At 35.7% G+C, this 19,257-nt stretch overlaps 1 non-coding gene across 1 annotated transcript; it reads left to right on the top strand.

Annotated features, from left to right (window-relative positions):
- The first annotated feature begins 13,595 nt into the window (after nt 1-13,595).
- Nucleotides 13,596-13,699, top strand: LOC112746167 (small nucleolar RNA R71). The gene has a single exon (XR_003174063.1). It is a non-coding gene; the product is annotated as a small nucleolar RNA R71 (small nucleolar RNA).
- Nucleotides 13,700-19,257: the final 5,558 nt, after the last annotated feature.

Below are 19,257 nucleotides of genomic sequence, written 5' to 3'. Positions count from 1 at the left end.
GAATTTAGGGAAAGGCCTCAAAGCCCAAGAAACACAACAGAAGCTCAATTTAGAAAGTGTATAAATAGGATAGAATTTAAGTTAGTGAGGAGGAGTTTTAGACAGAGAGAGAGAACTTTGGATCATTTTCCTTTAGTTTTGTAATTGAATTCAGAGCTATGACTCACTAAACCCCTTTCATTGGGTTAGGGAGCTCTATTGTAATTCAATGAATCAATAATAGTTTTATCTTCTTCTTCAATCTTTTTTCTTGAATTTTGTTAGAAAGCTTCTCGATCTAATTCCATTGGGTAGTTGTCTTGGGAAAGAAACTACCATAATTGGAATCCTTCGGAACCTTGGGAAAGGAATGGAGGATTCATGCTAGAGAAGCTTTCTCACAGTGAATTGGATTGGGGTTTGGATGGATATTGTGACATGTAATCCTACCAAATTGTGGTTCATGAAACTGTGTGGTATAATCAGTGATCGAGCATCATCTCTTCTTATGAACATTTAAATCAAGGGATTGGGAATTTGTTTGTTTTTAGAGAGAATTGGTGAGCCAAGGGATTGGGATCCAATCATATAAGATTGCCAAGCAAAATTCAATGAATGCATTGGTTGAGGAAGGGATAAAAGTTGTTTTGATTCGGAGATCTCAATATCTCCTCACACCCAATGAACTCCCCATTTCTGATTTACCACTTTCTCTTTACATTCTGCAATTAAATTCATGCAATCACCCCCATCCCTTTTAATTTCAGCAATTTAGCTTCTCGCTCTTTAATTCATGCAATTTTACATTCCGCAATTCTCATCTAAATCTTGATTCCGCTCAACTAGAACATACTTCTAATCCGAATTGCTCACTCAACCAATCCTTGTGGGATTCGACCTCACTCTATTGTGAGTTTTTACTTGACGATAACCGGTGCACTTGCCGGAAGGAATTTTGCCGATCGTGCAATTTCCTAAATCGTAGCATATCAAGTTTATGCACATCAAAGCATTATCTTAATTTTCTCATGTTTTGCATTTTTACCAACCAAGTGTTTGTGGAAATGTCAAGTTTAATTATGGGCTAAATTTCCACCTCTTGGCTTGGGGAAAATGAGCAATTGGGTTCCTAGAGTTGGAATGTCCAATATTTAGTGATAATTCTTGGATTGTTAATTGTTCTTGTTTCCACTAAAGCTAACTTGTTGCTAAGGCACTTAGCAAGTGAGTTAGGATTTGTGGATTAAGGACAACTATGCTCCTTAACTTACTCTCCGATGTGAGGTTTAACTAAGTGAGATTAATCCATTATAATTGTCATAGTTGTGGTTCCATAAGAAAAGGTCCCTAGCTCATCCCAAGCCAAGACTCAATTTATGTTTTGAATCATACATACACATACACACATCAATCACTTTTATAGGTTACTTGTCTATATTACATAGCTAGTTCTTTAATTCCTTTATTAGTTCATTACTTACAATTTTGAATGTTCTTTTATTTCCTTAATTGTTCATATCTTCATTGAAAATCTTGTTGCCTTCACAACCAAAATTGCACACTTCACACTCATTGATCACTAGGTCCTTGGGAGACGACCCTGGAAGTAAAACTCCCAGTTTATATTGGTTTTGAATTGTGACATCTTTTGTATTCCAAACTTTGGTGCAGCGTTATTTGTCGGTTGGGACTATACTATCGATGTAATCACATTCTTTGTGCGAAAATTTCCTAACCGACGACCGGCCCACCACAATTACACATCATGCATAAGTCTTTTATTATATTTTACCTTCTATATTTTTCTGGTGTTTCATAATTATTTTCCACAATAACTATCACTTGAGTTTGTTTGTATGTGCAGTACTTCTGATTACTCAGGAATTCAAGAAAATCTCTGCAAGCTGCATCATTAAGACTATTGCTCTTATCAGGGTTGTGTATATGTCATGGAGTTATTTTGGTGTACCACGCCAAATTCGTATTCCACTATGTACTTGGCCTAGTTCACATAGATGGTATCACACTAAGTTTGGTGTTCTCACACTAAGTTTGGTGTTGCCACATTCATCATGCAAATACAGTAACAACCTCACTATCTTATTTTATTTTGGCTTTCCTTTCAGTCTATTATAATTTGGATTCTGTTAATTGAATAAGCCTCTGTATTAATTGAATTAATTCACTTAATTATCCTGTTTCCATCACCATTACTTTTTCTTTTCTTTGATACTTGAGGACAAGAAATCATTTTAAGTTTGGTGTTGGAGCCTACGCTGTACATAGCCTAAAAGATGATGAAGAGAAAGGTAGTGAGAACTAAGGTTGTTTCCTTCCCTTTTAATAATAATATGCATGCATTTCAATTTTTTCTCTCATATAATGCATTTAAGATTTGCAACTATTAAGTACATATCTTGTCTATCACAACCCACAATAATAATTGTGCATGCTCCTGAATATGAGTAAAGAGCCATGTGCTAAGAAAGAAACAAAAAGAACAGGGAATGATCTTAAATGAGCATGACAAAGTGAGTTTGGGAAACCAAATTAACTAAGAATATTCAATATGATATGAGCCACATTGCTTAAGGTTTTAGTCTAGAGAACTATTATAGGATCCTTATACTTGACAAAACCTTGAAGAAGCAACAATATAAGAAACAATAAGTAAGAAAAAAAAGGGGGTATAAGAGAAACCAAAGGCTCTGAGTACCACTAACTAAGGGAATTGAAAGAATCAATAATCTCAAAGAGCATCCTAGTCAAGTGCTTGTGGTGCTGATGTATCAAGCAAAAAGCTTGAAGAACAAAGCAGTTAGAAGTCACAGTTAGACTCAAGGTGCAAAGCACCCCCGTAAAATGAGAAAGCCAAAGGCTCTGAGCACCAATGGTGGGAAAAAATGAAAAAAAAATAAGCTCAAAGAGCTCCCTAACTATGTGTTTGTGGTGTTTATGTATCAAGCCAAATGCTTGAAAATAAAACATTTAGAAGTCATGGCTAGGCTCAAGGTGCAAAGCACCTAATGAACTTAATTGGTGAAAAAGAAAGTAAAAAAGTAGCTTCAAGGTGATGATTCAAGGAAGGATTCCAAAATCTAATCTGGACAGAAGCCTTGAAAGATTATAATCAATTATGTTGAATTGTGCATAAGTGAAACAGTTAGCCAAACTCATTTAGATTGCAATTTTTCACCCGTTTCATAAAGTTAAGATATTTGGAGTAAGTCATGATTCTTTGCTTGTTTGAGGACAAGCAAGATTTTAAGTTTGGTGTTGTGATGCGTGCACATATTTAGTGTTTTTCCTTCTTTATTTCAAGCAATTTATTAAGAATGTCTCTTAAATAATCAATGAATTTGAGGTTAGAACGAATATTACTTTGATTAGTTGAATTAGATTCATTACAGGAAACTTCAGAAGGAAAACACAAAGAAACAGAATAAAAAGGGGAAACAGAAATCTCCGTGGACTAGAAATCTCCTGGAAAGCAAAAGGAACATTAGCATTGTACGTGAACAAAAAGGTGCACTACGTGAAGGAAGAAAAAGAAAGTGTGTGCACGCACAAATAATAATCATTAACCATCTCACATAGTACGTAGGCAGTTTCACGTACTACGTAGGAGATGTGCGTACGCACCCATTCATGCGTACGCACAGCATAGGAGATTTTAGCGTAATGTGCGTACACACACACCCGCGCGTACGCACAAGTGGGATTTCACGTAATACGTGAAATTTCCCACGTACGATACTGGGACAAGCAACAAGGCAAACTTAGTGAAATTGACTCACGTACAATGCAGCCTACTTCACGTTTTATGTGAGCCCATAAAATACACTCCAGGACCACTCTTTCAAATCATGTATAACATGGAATAGGCCCTGTACTACGTGGGCCTTGCTACCTCTTCCAGAACCTCAAATCAAGACCTTATGTTCTTCAAATTCTCAACCTTTAAAGGATAAATCACAAGACTATTATTAAGGACAGTTATTAAAGATCATAAGCAATAAAGGAAGAGATCTTCTCAGGGAAAATAATTAGGAAATAATTTGATTCTATTTTGATTCTGAATTGCATTCAGAAGTTTGAATTTTAATTTTTTATTTTTTAGGGTTAGTATATAAGGGAAAAGGGTTCTGACCCCTTTGCTTCTTTGGCAATTTGGAGTTTCAATTTCTTAACGATTTTAAGAACAAACATGAGTTTCTAATTCGCCTCGGTTAAGGTTAGGAGCTCTGTTAGTTTTATAGATTAATACAATAAATTTTCTATTTCTAATGGATGCAATTGATTCCTCTTTAAGAAACGATTTTCATTCTTCATCTCAAAGGGCTTGAATATGTTGGGAAATAATTCTTCTCTGACTTGAATTTTCTTAAGTTTTGAAAATCGATTCTCATAATTCTTAAGTTTTGAAACTAGATTGATAAGTGACATAAAATCAACTAGGTTAAATTCCTATGAATTATGTGGTTTTATGAATCAATGGACGTTCTTAAACTCTTTTCTCGATTAAGTGACTAAGGGATTAACGGTTAATTAGGTTAAAGAGAAATTGAATTACCAAGGGATTGGAATTTTTTTACTAATGATTTTCCATAAAAGAATCATTGCATGATTAGAATAGAAAGTAAAAAGTGCTAATTCGGACGACTAACATCTCTTAAACCTTAGCTTTCTCAATTATATATTACTTGATACTCACTATTTGCCTCTCTGTTTACTTTGCTTACTTACATTTTTATGTTCTAAAGCTCTCAAAACCTTAATTTGGTTGTCTAACTAGAATAACGGGTTGATTTTACTTGCTTAACTTGTCAATCCTCATGGGATCGACCCTCATTCACCTGAGGTATTACTTGATTTGACCCGGTGCACTTGCCGGTATTTTATGGATTGTAAAATTTGCATCATTTACATGCTTTGGTTTTGGTTTTAATCTTCATTTTAATTGATTCCAATTTAAGTAACTATGATTTTGAGGATTTCTAAGGAATTTAAGAAATAAGATAGGTTATTCTCCCCTAGAGTCTTGAGTCTTTGTCAAGGTAGTTAATTGATAACTCCAATTTAAAGTAGTTAAATGAATGATTTAAAGTGAAGGATTTTGAGTCTTTTTAAAGAGAATTACCATTTGATATGATATTTTAAATTGTTTGAAAGTTTTGGGAAAATGTTAAATAAAGTGGCTCCGTTTTGAAAGAGAATTTATTTTTGATGAAAAAGTGGCTTTTGAGCTTGAAATAGCTTGAGATATGTGACCCCATGTAAGAGGTAGTGGCATTGTCGACTTGCTCTGGGAAAAGATGAGGGAGAAGAATGATGGAAACTGAATTTGATTGTAAAAATGAATGATTATGAATGAATTATAATGATAATGAGATTGAAATTGATTGTGTTATGCCTCCGGATAAGATGCAGTGGCGTTATCCACTTGCTCCGGGTAAGGGTTCGAGACTCTGGGTAAGATATAAGGGTTGAGTTCTGATACCGCTTGCTCTACGTTGAGAATTGTAACACCACCTGGTAAGAGGTAGGGTAAAGTTGTCCCTGCTCCGGGTATGTAGGTAAGATGCAAGGGCTGCGACATTGTCCCACTTGCTCTGTGTTTGGTGTTCTGCCTAGGGTTAGCTACCGGAAATGTCGAGTTTGGCTTTATAACCGACAGATAAGACTCACCAACCATAGGGCATGCATTCATCATATGTATCTATGTGACATTGCTTGGGTGTGCATATTGTAATTGGTTTGCCTATGTGAATAATTATGTTTCTCTACTAATTGCTATACTTGATGTAACTGCTTTGGTTGTGTTTGAACCTTCGTACTTGTGTTTGTGACTGAAATTGATTGGATCATGATGAATTAGATGTTGACTGAGTTGTTTGGGCCTAGGGCCGTGATTGATTATGTAATAGGTCGAAGGTTGTGAATGGTTTGTGTTTTTGCTTTAATAAAGTATGAAACATCAAACTGGTTTAGCATAGACTTAAAAAACCTATGCTTGGAATAGTTTGGTCATTTATACTGTCTAGGGAAACTTCTAATATTTGATACAAAAGGAAGAGGTTTTGGATTCTGAAGAATTAGCGGAGTTCTCTTTTAAAAAGGATTTTTTTTTCTTTTGGATTTTTTAATGTAAACCTTTGGTTTTTGAAAAGATACATAAGGAGAGCAACGATCACTATATTTTGAAACCAGTTTTATTTTACGTATCTTATTATAGCAATTCCCTAACCCTATAGTGAGAACCAGCAAGGACGATGTTCTCACTCCCCTACAGGTTTTTCCTTTTCAGGATATGGACGAAGAAGTCATGAAGAGTTTATTTCGTTTTCTGTTTACTCTATAGTTTGTATTGTTTTAGGTATTATGTTTCCCTCGCCTTTATCTGTACAACCTTTTTGTAAGAGGGATAGGAATTGTGGTATGTAATGCTTGTAAGTTAATATTATGTACATATATTCTTTGTAAGTGTCGTAAATGGTTTGTAAGTATCTATTTATTTTTTCAACTAAAAGGTCTTTTGAAAGGTTATATTGGTTTTAAGTTTTCTCCAGGCTCCTATTTTATTATTATATATGTTTATAGTCGTCGTAATATCCTAGCCATCAGAGTGGTGCAGTCGGAAGTGTGACATTCTGGTTGCTATGTTGTTATAGTACGCAATATCTTGCAAAAATTAGGGTATTATCAAATACAAAGTCTTTGAGTTGCATCATGTCGTCCAACCCAACCTCTCTCAAGTAGCGAGAATAGTGTCGAGTGGTGCAAGAGTGTGGCTAACTCGTCTTGGAAGTAGGAGGTGCGACCTCGGTTAAAATAAAAATAAATTAATAAATAACATTTTTAAAATAAAATTAAAATATAAATTATGAAATACATAAACTAAAATTTTATTAAACAATTATTTCAAATATCATATTTAATATTTTTTAAAATTTCTAAATTAATAATGTAATAAATCTATTGTCATATTTATTTAAAAAAATTAATTAATATTCAATAAGACAAGTTACTAAAAATAAAACCACTCAAGTACGGATGTGGTGCACGAAATTGTGATCATCAACAATGGCGCCAAAGACTTGGTGCTCTCAAACGTGAATCACACTTTGTCATAACTTCGCACAACTAACCAGCAAGTGCACTGAGTCGTCCAAGTAATAAACCTTACGTGAGTAAGGGTCGATCCCACGGAGATTGTCGGCTTGAAGCAAGCTAAGGTCACCTTGTAAATCTCAGTCAGGCGGATTCAAATGGTTATAGAGAATTGATAATTAAAACATAATTAAAATATAAAATAGGATACAGGTACTTATGTAATTCATTGGTGAGAATTTCGGATAAGCGTATGGAGATGTTTTTGTTCCTCCTGAACCTCTGCTTTCCTGCTGTCTTCATCCAATCATTCCTACTCCTTTCTATGGCAAGCTGTATGTTGGGCATCATCGTTGTCAATGGCTACATCCCGTCCTCTCAGTGAAATGGTCCAGTGCGCTGTCACTACATGGCTAATCATCTGTCGGTTCTCGATCATACCGGAATAGGATTTAATCATCCTTTTGCGTCGGTCACTACGCCCAGCACTCGCGAGTTTGAAGCTCGTCACAGCCATCCCTTCCCAGATCCTACTCGGAATACCACAGACAAGGTTTAGACTTTCCGAATCTCAGGAATGGCCGTCCATTGATTCTAACTTATACCACGAAGATTCTAATATCTCGGACTCGGTCCCCTGTATTAGATACCTAAAAGATACTCATTCTATCTCATCTTCATGTAGAACGGAAGTGGTTGTCAGGCACGCATTCATAGGTGAGAATGGTGATGAGCGTCACATAATCATCACATTCATCATGTTCTTGGGTGCGAATGAACATCTTAGAATAGGAATAAGCTTGAATTGAATAGAAAAACAATAGTACTTCGCATTAATTCATGAAGAACAGCAGAGCTCCACACCTAAATCTATGGTGTGTAGAAACTCTACCGTTGAAAATACATAAGTGATGAAGGTTCAGGCATGGCCGAATGGCCAGCCCCCATAAAGGTCTAAGATAGCATAAAACTGATCAAAGATGTCTAATACAATACTAAAAAGTCCTATTTATATCAGACTTGTTACTAGGGTTTACAGAAATGAGTAAATGATGTAGAAATCTACTTTTGGCGCCCACTTGGTGTGTGCTTGGGCTAAGCATTGAAATTTACACGTGTAGAGGCTTCTCTTTGAGTTGAACGCCAGTTTGTAACCTGTTTCTGGCGGTTAACTCCACTTTGCAACCTGTTTCTGGCGTTTAACTCCAGAATTGGGCAGAAAGCTGGCATTGAAGTAGTTTGCGTCATCTAAACTCGAGAAAAGTATGGACTATTATATATTGCAGGAAAGCCCTGGATGTCTACTTTCCAACGCAATTGAGAGCGCGCCATTTGGACTCTTGTAGCTCAAGAAAATCCACTTTGAGTGCAGGGAGATTAGAATCCAACATCTTCTGCAGTCCTTCTTCAACCTCTGAATCTGATTTTTGCTCAAATCCCTCAATTTCAGCCAGAAAATACCTGAAATCACAGAAAAACACACAAACTCATAGTAAAGTCCAGAAATGTGATTTTTATTTAAAAACTAATAATAATATACTAAAAACTAACTAAATCAAACTAAAAACTATGTAAAAACAATGCCAAAAAGCGTATAAATTATCTGCACATCACAACACCAAACTTAAATTGTTGCTTGTCCCCAAGCAACTGAAAATCAAATAGGATAAAAAGAAGAGAACATACTATAAATTCCAAAATATCAATGAAACTTAGCTCCAATCAGATGAGCAGGACTAGTAGCTTTTTGCCTCTTGAATAGTTTTGGCATCTCACTTTATCCATTGAAGTTCAGAATGATTGGCATCTATGGGAACTTAGAATTCAGATAGTGTTATTGATTCTCCTAGTTTAGTATGTTGATTATTGAACACAGTTACTTTATGAGTCTTGGCCGTGGCCCTAAGCACTTTGTTTTCCAGTATTACCACCGGATATATAAATGCCACAGACACATAACTGGGTGAACCTTTTCAGATTGTGACTCAGCTTTGCTAAAGTCCCCAATTAGAGGTGTCCAGGGTTCTTAAGCACACTCTTTTTTTTTTTGCTTTGGACCTTGACTGTAACCGTCCAGTCTCAAGTTTTCACTTGACACCTTCACGCCACAAGCACATGGTTAGGGACAGCTTGGTTTAGCCACTTAGGCCAGGATTTTATTCCTTTAGTCCCTCTTATCCACTGATGCTCAAAGCCTTGGATCCTTTTTATTACCCCTGCCTTTTGGTTTTAAGGGCTATTGGCTTTTTGCTCTTACCTTTTGGTTTTAAGAGCTTTTGGCTTTTTCTGCTTGCTTTTTTTTTCCTTTTTCTTTTTTTTTTGCCATTTTTCTTTTCTTTTTTTTTTCGCAAGCTTTTGTATTCACTGCTTTTTCTTACTTCAAGAATCAATTTTATGATTTTTCAGATTATCAACAACATTTCTCCTTTTTCATCATTCTTTCAAGAGCCAACATATTTAACATTCATAAACCACAATATCAAAAGACATATGCAATGTTCAAGCATTCATTCAGAAAATAAAAAGCATTGTCACCACATCAAAATAATTAAACTAGTTTCAAGGATGAATTCGAAACCATGTAGTTCTTGTTCTTTTGTTTTTAGAACCGTTTTCATTTAAGAGAGGTGATGGATTCATAGGACATTCATAACTTTAAGGCATAGACACTTAAATACTAATGATCATGTAATAAGACACAAACATAAACATAAAGCATAGTAAACGAAAAACAAGAAAATAAGAACAAGGAGATTAAGGAATGGGTCCACCTTAGTGAGGGTGACGTCTTCCTCTTCTTGAAGAACCAATGGTGCTCTTGAGCTCCTCTATGTCTCTTCTTTGTCTTTGTTGCTCCTCCCTCATAGCTCTTTGATCTTCTCTAATCTCATAAAGGATGATGGAGTGCTCTTGGTGCTCCATCCTTAGTTGTCCCATGTTGGAACTTAATTCTCCTAGGGAGGTGTTGATTTGCTCCCAATAATTCTGTGGAGGAAAGTGCAACCCTGAGGCATCTCAGGGATTTCATGGTGAGAAATTTCCTTATGCTCTTGTTGAGGTCCATGATCTCTTGTTTGCTCCATCCTTTTCTTAGTGATGGGCTTATCCTCATCAATGAGGATGTCTCCCTCTATGTCAATCCCATCCGAATTGCAGAGGTGGCAGATGAGGTGAGGAAAGGCTAACCTTGCCAAAGTGGATGACTTGTCAGCCACCTTGTAGAGTTCTTGAGGTATAATCTCATGAACCTCTACTTCCTCCCCAATCATGATACTATGGATCATGATGGCCCGGTCTACAGTAACTTCAGACCGGTTACTAGTAGGAATGATTGAGCGCTGAATGAACTCTAACCATCCTCTAGCTACATGCTTAAGGTCCAATCTTCTTAATTGAACCGGCTTGCCTCTTGAGTCAACCTTCCATTGAGCTCCTTCTACACATATGTCCATGAGGACTTGGTCCAACCTTTGATCAAAGTTGACCCTTCTAGTGTAGGGGCATGCGTTTTCTTCCATCATTGGCAAGTTGAACGCCAGCCTTACATTTTCCGGACTAAAATCTAAGTATTTCCCCTGAACCATGGTGAGCCAATGCTTTGGATTCGGGTTCACACTTTGATCATGGTTCCTAGTGATCCATGCGTTTGCATAGAACTCTTGAACCATTAAGATCCCGACTTGTTGAATGGGGTTGGTGAGAACTTCCCAACCTCTTCTTTGGATCTCAAGTCAGATCTCCAGATACTCATTCTTTTTGAGCTTGAAAGGAACCTCGGGGATCACTTTCTTCTTGGCCACAACTTCATAGAAGTGGTCTTGATGGACCTTTGAGATGAATCTTTCCATCTCCCATGGCTCAGAAGTGGAAGCAATTGCCTTCCCTTTCCTCTTTCTTGAGGTTTCTCTGGCCTTAGGTGCCATTAATGGTTATGGAAAAATAAAAAGCAGTGCTTTTACCACACCAAACTTAAAATGTTTGCTCGTCCCCGAGCAAAAGAAGAAAGAAAGAAGGAGAAGAAGAAAAATGGAGGAGAGGGAGAGGCGTGTGTATTTGGCCAAGGGGAGGAAAAGAGGGTTGTGTTTTATGAAAATGAAGAAGGAATGAGGGGTTTATATAGGAGTGGGGGGAGGTTTAGGGTTTGGCCATTAGGGTTGGGTTTGGGAGGGAAAAGAGTTTGAATTTTTGAGGTAGGTGGGGTTTATGGGGAAGAGGTGATGGGGAAGAGTGATTGAGGTGATTGGTGAAGGGTATTTGGGGAAGAGAGTTATGAAAATGTGTGAAAAGGAGAGAAGAAGGTAGGTGGGGATCCTGTGGAGTCCACAGATCCTGTGGAGATCCTGTGGGGTCCACAGATCCTGAGGGGTCAAGGACTTAACATTCCTGCTCCAATTCGGCGTGTAAAACGCCCTTGCTGTGCAATCCTGGCATTTAATGCCAGACTGCTGCCTGTTTTTGGTGTTAAACGCCCAAAAGTAGCTTGTTTCTAGCGTTTAACGCCAGGTAGATGCTTGTTTCTGGCATTAAACGCTAGCTTGGTGCTTGTTTCTGGCGTTAAATGCCAGAAAGATGCTTGTTTCTGGCGTTTAAACGCCAGAATGCTCATCCTCCAGGGTGTGCTATTTTTAATGTTGTTTTTCATTTTATTTTTGAATTTTTTGTGGTTTTTGTGACTCTACATGATCATCAACCTAATAAAACACGAAATAAAAATAAAAAAATAAAATAGATATAATTAAATAATATTGGGTTGCCTCCCAACAAGCGCTTCTTTAATGTCAGTAGCTTGACAGTGAGCTCTCATGGAGCCTCACAGATGTGCAGAGCATTGTTGGAACCTCCCAACACCAAACTTAGAGTTTGAATATGGGGGTTCAACACCAAACTTAGAGTTTGGTTGTGGCCTCCCAACACCAAACTTAGAGTTTGACTGTGGGGGCTTTGGTTGACTTTGCAGTGAGAGAAGCTTTTCATGCTTCCTCTCCATGGTTACAGAAGAAGATCTTTGAGTTTTAAACACAAGGTTGTCCTCATTCAGTTGAAGGATCAGCTCTCCTCTGTCCACATCAATCACAGCTTTTGCTGTGACTAGGAAGGGTCTTCCAAGGATGATGGATTCATCCTCATCCTTCCTAGTGTCTAGGATTATGAAATCAGCAGGGATGTAAAGGCCTTCAACCTTTACTAACACGTCCTCTACTTGTCCATAAGCCTGTTTTCTTGAGTTGTCTGCCATCTCTAATGAGATTCTGGCAGCTTGCACCTCAAAGATCCCCAGTTTCTCCATTACAGAGAGTGGCATTAAGTTTATTCCTGACCCCAGGTCACACAGAGCCTTCTCAAAGGTCAATGTGCCTATGTTACAGGGAATTAGGAATTTACCAGGATCCTGTTTCTTTTGAGGTAATTTCTGCCTATCCAATGCATTCAGTTCATTGGGGAGCAAGGGAGGCTCATCTTCCCAACTCTCATTACCAAATAATTTGGCATTCAACTTCATGATTGCACCAAGGTACTTAGCAACTTGTTCTTCAGTAACATCTTCATTCTCTTCAGAAGAAGAATACTCATCAGAGCTCATGAAGGGCAGAAGAAGGTTTAATGGAATCTCTATGGTCTCTAGATGAGGCTCAGATTCCTTTGGTTCCTCAAAGGGATACTCCTTATTGGTCACTGAACGTCCCAGGAAGTCTTCCTCACTGGGATTCACGTCCTCCTCCTCCTCTTTGGGTTCGGCCACACCAAGCAAGGTAATGGCCTTGCACTCTCTTTTTAGATTCTCTTCTGTATTGCTTGGGAGAGTACTAGGAGGGGTTTCAGTGACTCTTTTACTCAGCTGGCCCACTTGTGCCTCCAAATTTCTAATGGAGGACCTTGTTTCATTCATGAAACTGAAAGTGGCCTTAGATAGATCAGAGACTATATTTGCTAAGCTAGATGGATTCTGCTCAGAATTCTCTATCTGTTGCTGAGTGGATGATGGAAAAGGCTTGCTATTGCTAAACCTGTTTCTTCCACCATTATTAAAGCCTTGTTGAGGCTTTTGTTGATCCTTCCATGAGAAATTTAGATAATTTCTCCATGAGGGATTGTAGGTATTTCCATAGGGTTCACCCATGTAATTCACCTCTGCTATTCCAGGGATCTCAGGATCATAAGCTTCTTCTTCAGAAGATGCCTCTTGAGTACTGTTGGATGCAACTTGCATTCCATTCAGACTCTGAGAAATCATATTGACTTGCTGAGTCAATATTTAGTTCTGAGCCAATATGGCATTCAGAGCATCAATTTCAAGAACTCCCTTCCTTTGAGGCGTCCCATTACTTACAGGATTCCTCTCAGAAGTGTACATGAACTGATTATTAGCAACCATGTCAATGAGTTCCTGAGCTTCTGCAGGCGTTTTCTTTAGGTGAATGGATCCACCTGCAAAATGGTCCAGTGACATCTTTGATAGCTCAGACAGACCAACATAGAATATATCCAGGATGGTCCATTCTGAGAGCATGTCAGAAGGACACTTTTTGGTCAGTTGCTTATATCTCTCCCAAGCTTCATAGAGGGATTCACCTTCTTTCTGTCCGAAGGTTTGAACATCCACTCTAAGCTTACTCAGCTTTTGAGGAGGAAAGAACTTGGCTAAGAAAGTCGTGACCAGCTTATCCCAAGAGTTTAGGCTATCTTTAGGTTGAAAGTCCAACCATATTCTAGCTCTGTCTCTTACAGTAAACGGCAAAAGCATAAGCCTGTAGACCTCGGAGTCAACTCTATTGGTCTTAACAGTATCACAGATTTGCAAGAATTTAGTTAAGAACTGAAAAGGATCTTCTGATGAAAGTCCATGAAACTTGCAGTTCTGTTGCATCAGAGAAACTAATTGAGGCTTTAGCTCAAAATTGTTTGCTCCAATGGCAGGGATTGAGATGCTTCTTCCATGTAAATTGGAATTTGGTATAGTAATGTCACCAAGCATCTTCTTTGCATTGTTATTTTTTCGGCCATGTCTCCTTCTTTTTTGAAAATTTCTGTCAGATTTTCTCCAGAGAGTTGTGCTTTAGCTTCCATTAGCTTCCTCTTCAGAGTCCTTTCAGGTTCAGGATCAGCCTCAACAAGAAAGTTCTTATCCTTGTTCCTGCTCATATGAAAAAGAAGAAAATAGAAAAGAAAATATGGAATCTTCTATGTCATAGTATAGAGATTCCTTATGTAAGTATAAAAAAAGAAGAATAGAAGAAGGAAAAGATAAGAATCCAAACACAAAGGGGAAGAGTGGGTTCAAATTCTTGAGTGAAGAGAAGTGTTAGTAAATAAATAAATAAATAGAAGGAGATGAGAGAGGGAAGAAATCAAAAATTAAACAAAATAAAAATAAAAATATTTTTGTTTTTATTTTGAAATTAAAGTTAAAATTCGAAAATTAGAAAGAAAAATGAAATTAATTTAAATTAAAATTTAAAACAATTAGTTAATTAAAATTAAATTTTAAAAAAGAGGGAAGGGATTTTCAAAAATTAGAGAGAGAGAGTTAGTTAGGTAGTTTTGAAAAAGATAAGAATCAAACAAAAAGTTAAGTGGTTAATTGAAAAAGATTTGAAAATCAAATGTTGAAAAGATAAGAAGTTAGAAAAGAAGTTAGAAAAGATTTTGAAATTTATTTTGAAAAAGATGTGATTGAAACTTATTCTGAAAAAGATTTGAAAAGAAAATTAAAAATATTTGATTTTTGAAATCAAAGTTGATTACTTGACTAACAAGAAACTTGAAGATATGATTTTAAAATTTAAAGATTAAACCTTTCTTAATAGGCAAGTAACAAACTTAAAAATTTTTGAATCAATCACATTAATTGTTAGTAAAGATTTTGAAATTATGAACAAAATAAGAAAAAGATTTTTGAAAATCAATTTGAAATTTTCAAAAATCATAAAAGAAAAATGAAAAAGAATTGATTTTTGAAAAAGATTTGGAAAAGATAGAATTTTTAAATTGAAAATTTGATTTGACTCATAAGAAACAATTAAATTTTAAAAAATTTTGACTAAGTCAATCCAAATTTTCGAAAATTATGAGGAAAATAAGGGAAAGATATTTTTTTGATTTTTGAATTTTTTTAATGATGGAAGAGAAAAACATGAAAAAGACTCAATGCATGAAAGTTTTGGATCAAAACTAATGATGCATGCAAGAACGCTATGAATGTCAAGATGAACACCAAGAACACTTCGAATGTCAAGATGAACACCATGAACTTATTTTTGAAAATTTTGAAGAAAAGAAAAACATGCAAGACACCAAACTTAGAAGAACAAGAAAGAGACTCAATGCATGTGTTCTTCGAAAAATGCAAGAAAGAGATAAACATGCAATTGACACCAAACTTAAAATTTGACTCAAGACTCAAACAAGCAACACAAAAATATTTTTTATTTTATGATTTTATAACTTTTTTTTTGGATTTTCGAAAATTAATTGAAAAAAGAAAAACAAGGATTTCAAAATTTTTAATAGGAATTCTAGGAATCTTGTAATGTTAGTCTAAAGCTCCGGTCCAGGAATTAGACATGGCTCACTAGCCAATCAAGCTTTCAGTGAAAGCTCCGGTCCAAAACACTAGATATGGCCAGTGGCCAGCCAAGCTTCAGCAGATATTGCCTACCTCCCATGTATACAATAACTATGTGTGTAACTGCCAAATGGGTGAAGATCAACAAGCTCTTGTGATGATAAGTTAAACCCCGGTCCAAAAGATTAGACATGGCTTACAGCCAGCCAGGATTCAACAAATCATCATAAAACACTAGAATTCATTCTTAAAAATTCTGAAGAAAAATATATTTTTTGAAAATATTTATTTTTATTTTTTTCGAAATTAAGAATAATAAAAACAAAAAGCTTAAAATTAAAATAAATTTACCTAATTTGAGTAACAAGATGAACCGTCAGTTGTCCAAACTCGAACAATCCCCGGCAACGGCGCCAAAAACTTGGTGCACGAAATTGTGATCATCAACAATGGCGCCAAAGACTTGGTGCTCTCAAACGTGAATCACACTTTGTCAAAACTTCGCACAACTAACCAGCAAATGCACTGGGTCGTCCAAGTAATAAACCTTACGTGAGTAAGGGTCGATCCCACGGGGATTATCGGCTTGAAGTAAGCTATGGTCACCATGTAAATCTCAGTCAAGCGGATTCAAATGGTTATAGAGAATTGATAATTAAAACATAATTAAAATATAAAATAAGATAGAGGTACTTATGTAATTCATTGGTGAGAATTTCAGATAAGCGTATGGAGATGCTTTTGTTCCTCCTGAACCTCTGCTTTCCTGCTGTCTTCATCCAATCATTCCTACTCCTTTCTATGGCACGCTGTATGTTGGGCATCACCGTTGTCAATGGCTACATCCCGTCCTCTCAGTGAAAATGGTCCAGTGTGCTGTCACTGCATAGCTAATCATCTGTCGGTTCTCGATCATAGTGGAATAGGATTTAATCATCCTTTTGCGTCTGTCACTACGCCCAGCACTCGCGAGTTTGAAGCTCGTCATAGCCATCCCTTCCCAGATCCTACTCGGAATACCACAGACAAGGTTTAGACCTTCCGGATCTCAGGAATGGCCGTCCATGGATTTTAACTTATACCACGAAGATTCTAATATCTCGGACTCGGTCCCCTGTATTATATACCTAAGAGATACTCATTCTATCTCATCTTCATGTAGAACAGAAGTGGTTGTCAGGCATGCGTTCATAGGTGAGAATGGTGATGAGCATCACATAATCATCACATTCATCATGTTCTTGGGTGCGAATGAACATCTTAGAATAGGAATAAGCTTGAATTGAATAGAAAAATAATAGTACTTCTCATTAATTCAAGAAGAACAGTAGAGCTCCACACCTTAATCTATGGTGTGCAGAAACTCTACCGTTGAAAATACATAAGTGATGAAGGTTCAGGCATGGCCGAATGGCCAGCCCCCATAAAGGTCTAAGATATCATAAAACTGATCAAAGATGTCTAATACAATAGTAAAAGGTCCTATTTATATCAGACTAGTTACTAGGGTTTACAGAAATGAGTAAATGATGCAGAAATCCACTTCCGGGGCCCACCTGGTGTGTGCTTGGGATGAACATTGAGCTTTACATGTGTAGAGGCTTCTCTTGGAGTTGAACGCCAGTTTGTAACCTATTTCTGGTGTTTAACTCCAGAATTGGGCAGGAAGCTGGCGTTGAACGCCAGTTTGCGTCGTCTAAACTCGAGCAAAGTATGGACTATTATATATTTCTGGAAAGTCCTGGATGTATAATTTCCAACGCAATTGAGAGCGCGCCATTTGGACTTCTGTAGCTCCAGAAAATCCACTTTGAGTGCAGGGAGGTCAGAATCCAACAGCATCTGCAGTCCTTCTTCAACGTCTGAATCTGATTTTTGCTCAAGTCCCTCAATTTCAGCCAGAAAATACCTGAAATCACAGAAAAATACACAAACTCATAGTAATGTCCAGAAATGTGATTTTTATTTAAAAATTAATAAAAATATACTAAAAACTAACTAAATCATACTAAAAACTATGTAAAAACAATGCCAAAAAGCGTATAAATTATCCGCTCATTAGGATGCCTATTTAATCTTTTACTAAAGTTGTTTTCGTGTTGCATTTTGATTGGTTTCTATGTGACTTATTAGGTGTTACTGATCACTTATTATTAAACGCCTTAGAATATTTGTTGTCCCGAAAATAATAAAAAAAATTTGGATTAGACTAAAACAAAAAATGTAATAGATTACCTATCAGACTTTTTTTTTGCTGAAATTGTTTATATAAAGCTATGAAGCATGGACATTTCACTAAGTTGTCGTGTCCGCGGATCGGACACTTTTCGAGCACGATACTCATCGATACTCGTCCGACATGCGTATCTTCTGTATCCAACTATGTCTTAATAAAAAAATAAAAAATTCTTCTCTACATACGTTTAGACACACCTAAATACCATGACGTGTCATCGTGTCCAACCTTATTCTTAACATGTATTCTTCAAATGAATTTAGAAATAATATGTTATTAATTATTAAAATAAAAAATATTTTAAATACTTTATATAACTAAAAAAATAAAAATAATAAAAAAATTATATTTTAATATCAACAAAATATCAGAATATCATTAAAATTTATGTAAAAATTAATTTATATCGTATATATATAGTATGTTCCCATATCTTATAAGAATTTTAAATCCGTGTGTCTGCATGTTCCGCGTCATATCATGTCTCGTGTTTGTATCTATATAAAAAAATATGTCACAATCATAAAAAAAAAAAAAACACACACACACACATATAATTTCCTATAAAATAAATTTTATCATACGTTTTATATCGATAATAAAACTCAAGCCTCCTAAATTTTTTACAAATAAAAAAATAGCTAGTTTATATTCGTGCGATATATAAAATAAGTTCTATATTATTATTACATTATAGATTAAAATTTACTAATTTAAATTTGTATTCATTTTTAATATATTCATTAGAAATAAAGAAAATTTTTATAACTAGATATAAAGTAACAAAATATATATAATATTAATTAATTTTTAAAGTATTCTGAAAAATGAGTTTCTTTCATTTTAGTCAGATAACTATTTATTAAAGTGGACAAACTAATTAATTTCTTTTCATATACAGTTTTCTTTTTTTTTTTTCTTTAAGACAAAAAAGTAATTAATTAGAGCGTTGGATGAGATAATTAAAGTTTCAATTTTGTTAAAATTTCAATTTGAAGAGAAATCTTAGTTAATTTTGGTATAGAAATTTTGAATTTAAAAGCATAAAAAAAACTATGTTGAATTTTATTTTATTTTATTCTCATTTAAATTAATCATTGTATAAGTTAAAGTTCTATTTTAAAGTTAGATTCGCATTTCAATTGATTTTCAAAGTTTCAATTTACTCAATTTTGGTCTTTTAACTTGGTGTCTGTGTCTCACATTAGGGTTTTAAATATTTTGCAGAAAAACTTGAATAACAAAAAGTTTCAATTATCACATCAAATAGTTGTTAGAAAGTACGGCATTGCAGTTGTCAGTCAATACACCATTAATAGTTCTATGAGACTGTGATAAAAATAAGACCAGGAATCAATGTAAGTCATAA

The sequence above is a fragment of the Arachis hypogaea genome, chromosome 14 (assembly GCF_003086295.3).
Source record: "Arachis hypogaea cultivar Tifrunner chromosome 14, arahy.Tifrunner.gnm2.J5K5, whole genome shotgun sequence".
Taxonomy (NCBI): Eukaryota; Viridiplantae; Streptophyta; class Magnoliopsida; order Fabales; family Fabaceae; genus Arachis; species Arachis hypogaea.
The sequence above is the reverse complement of the archived record's forward strand: the minus strand, read 5'-3'. Positions and strand labels throughout refer to the sequence as shown.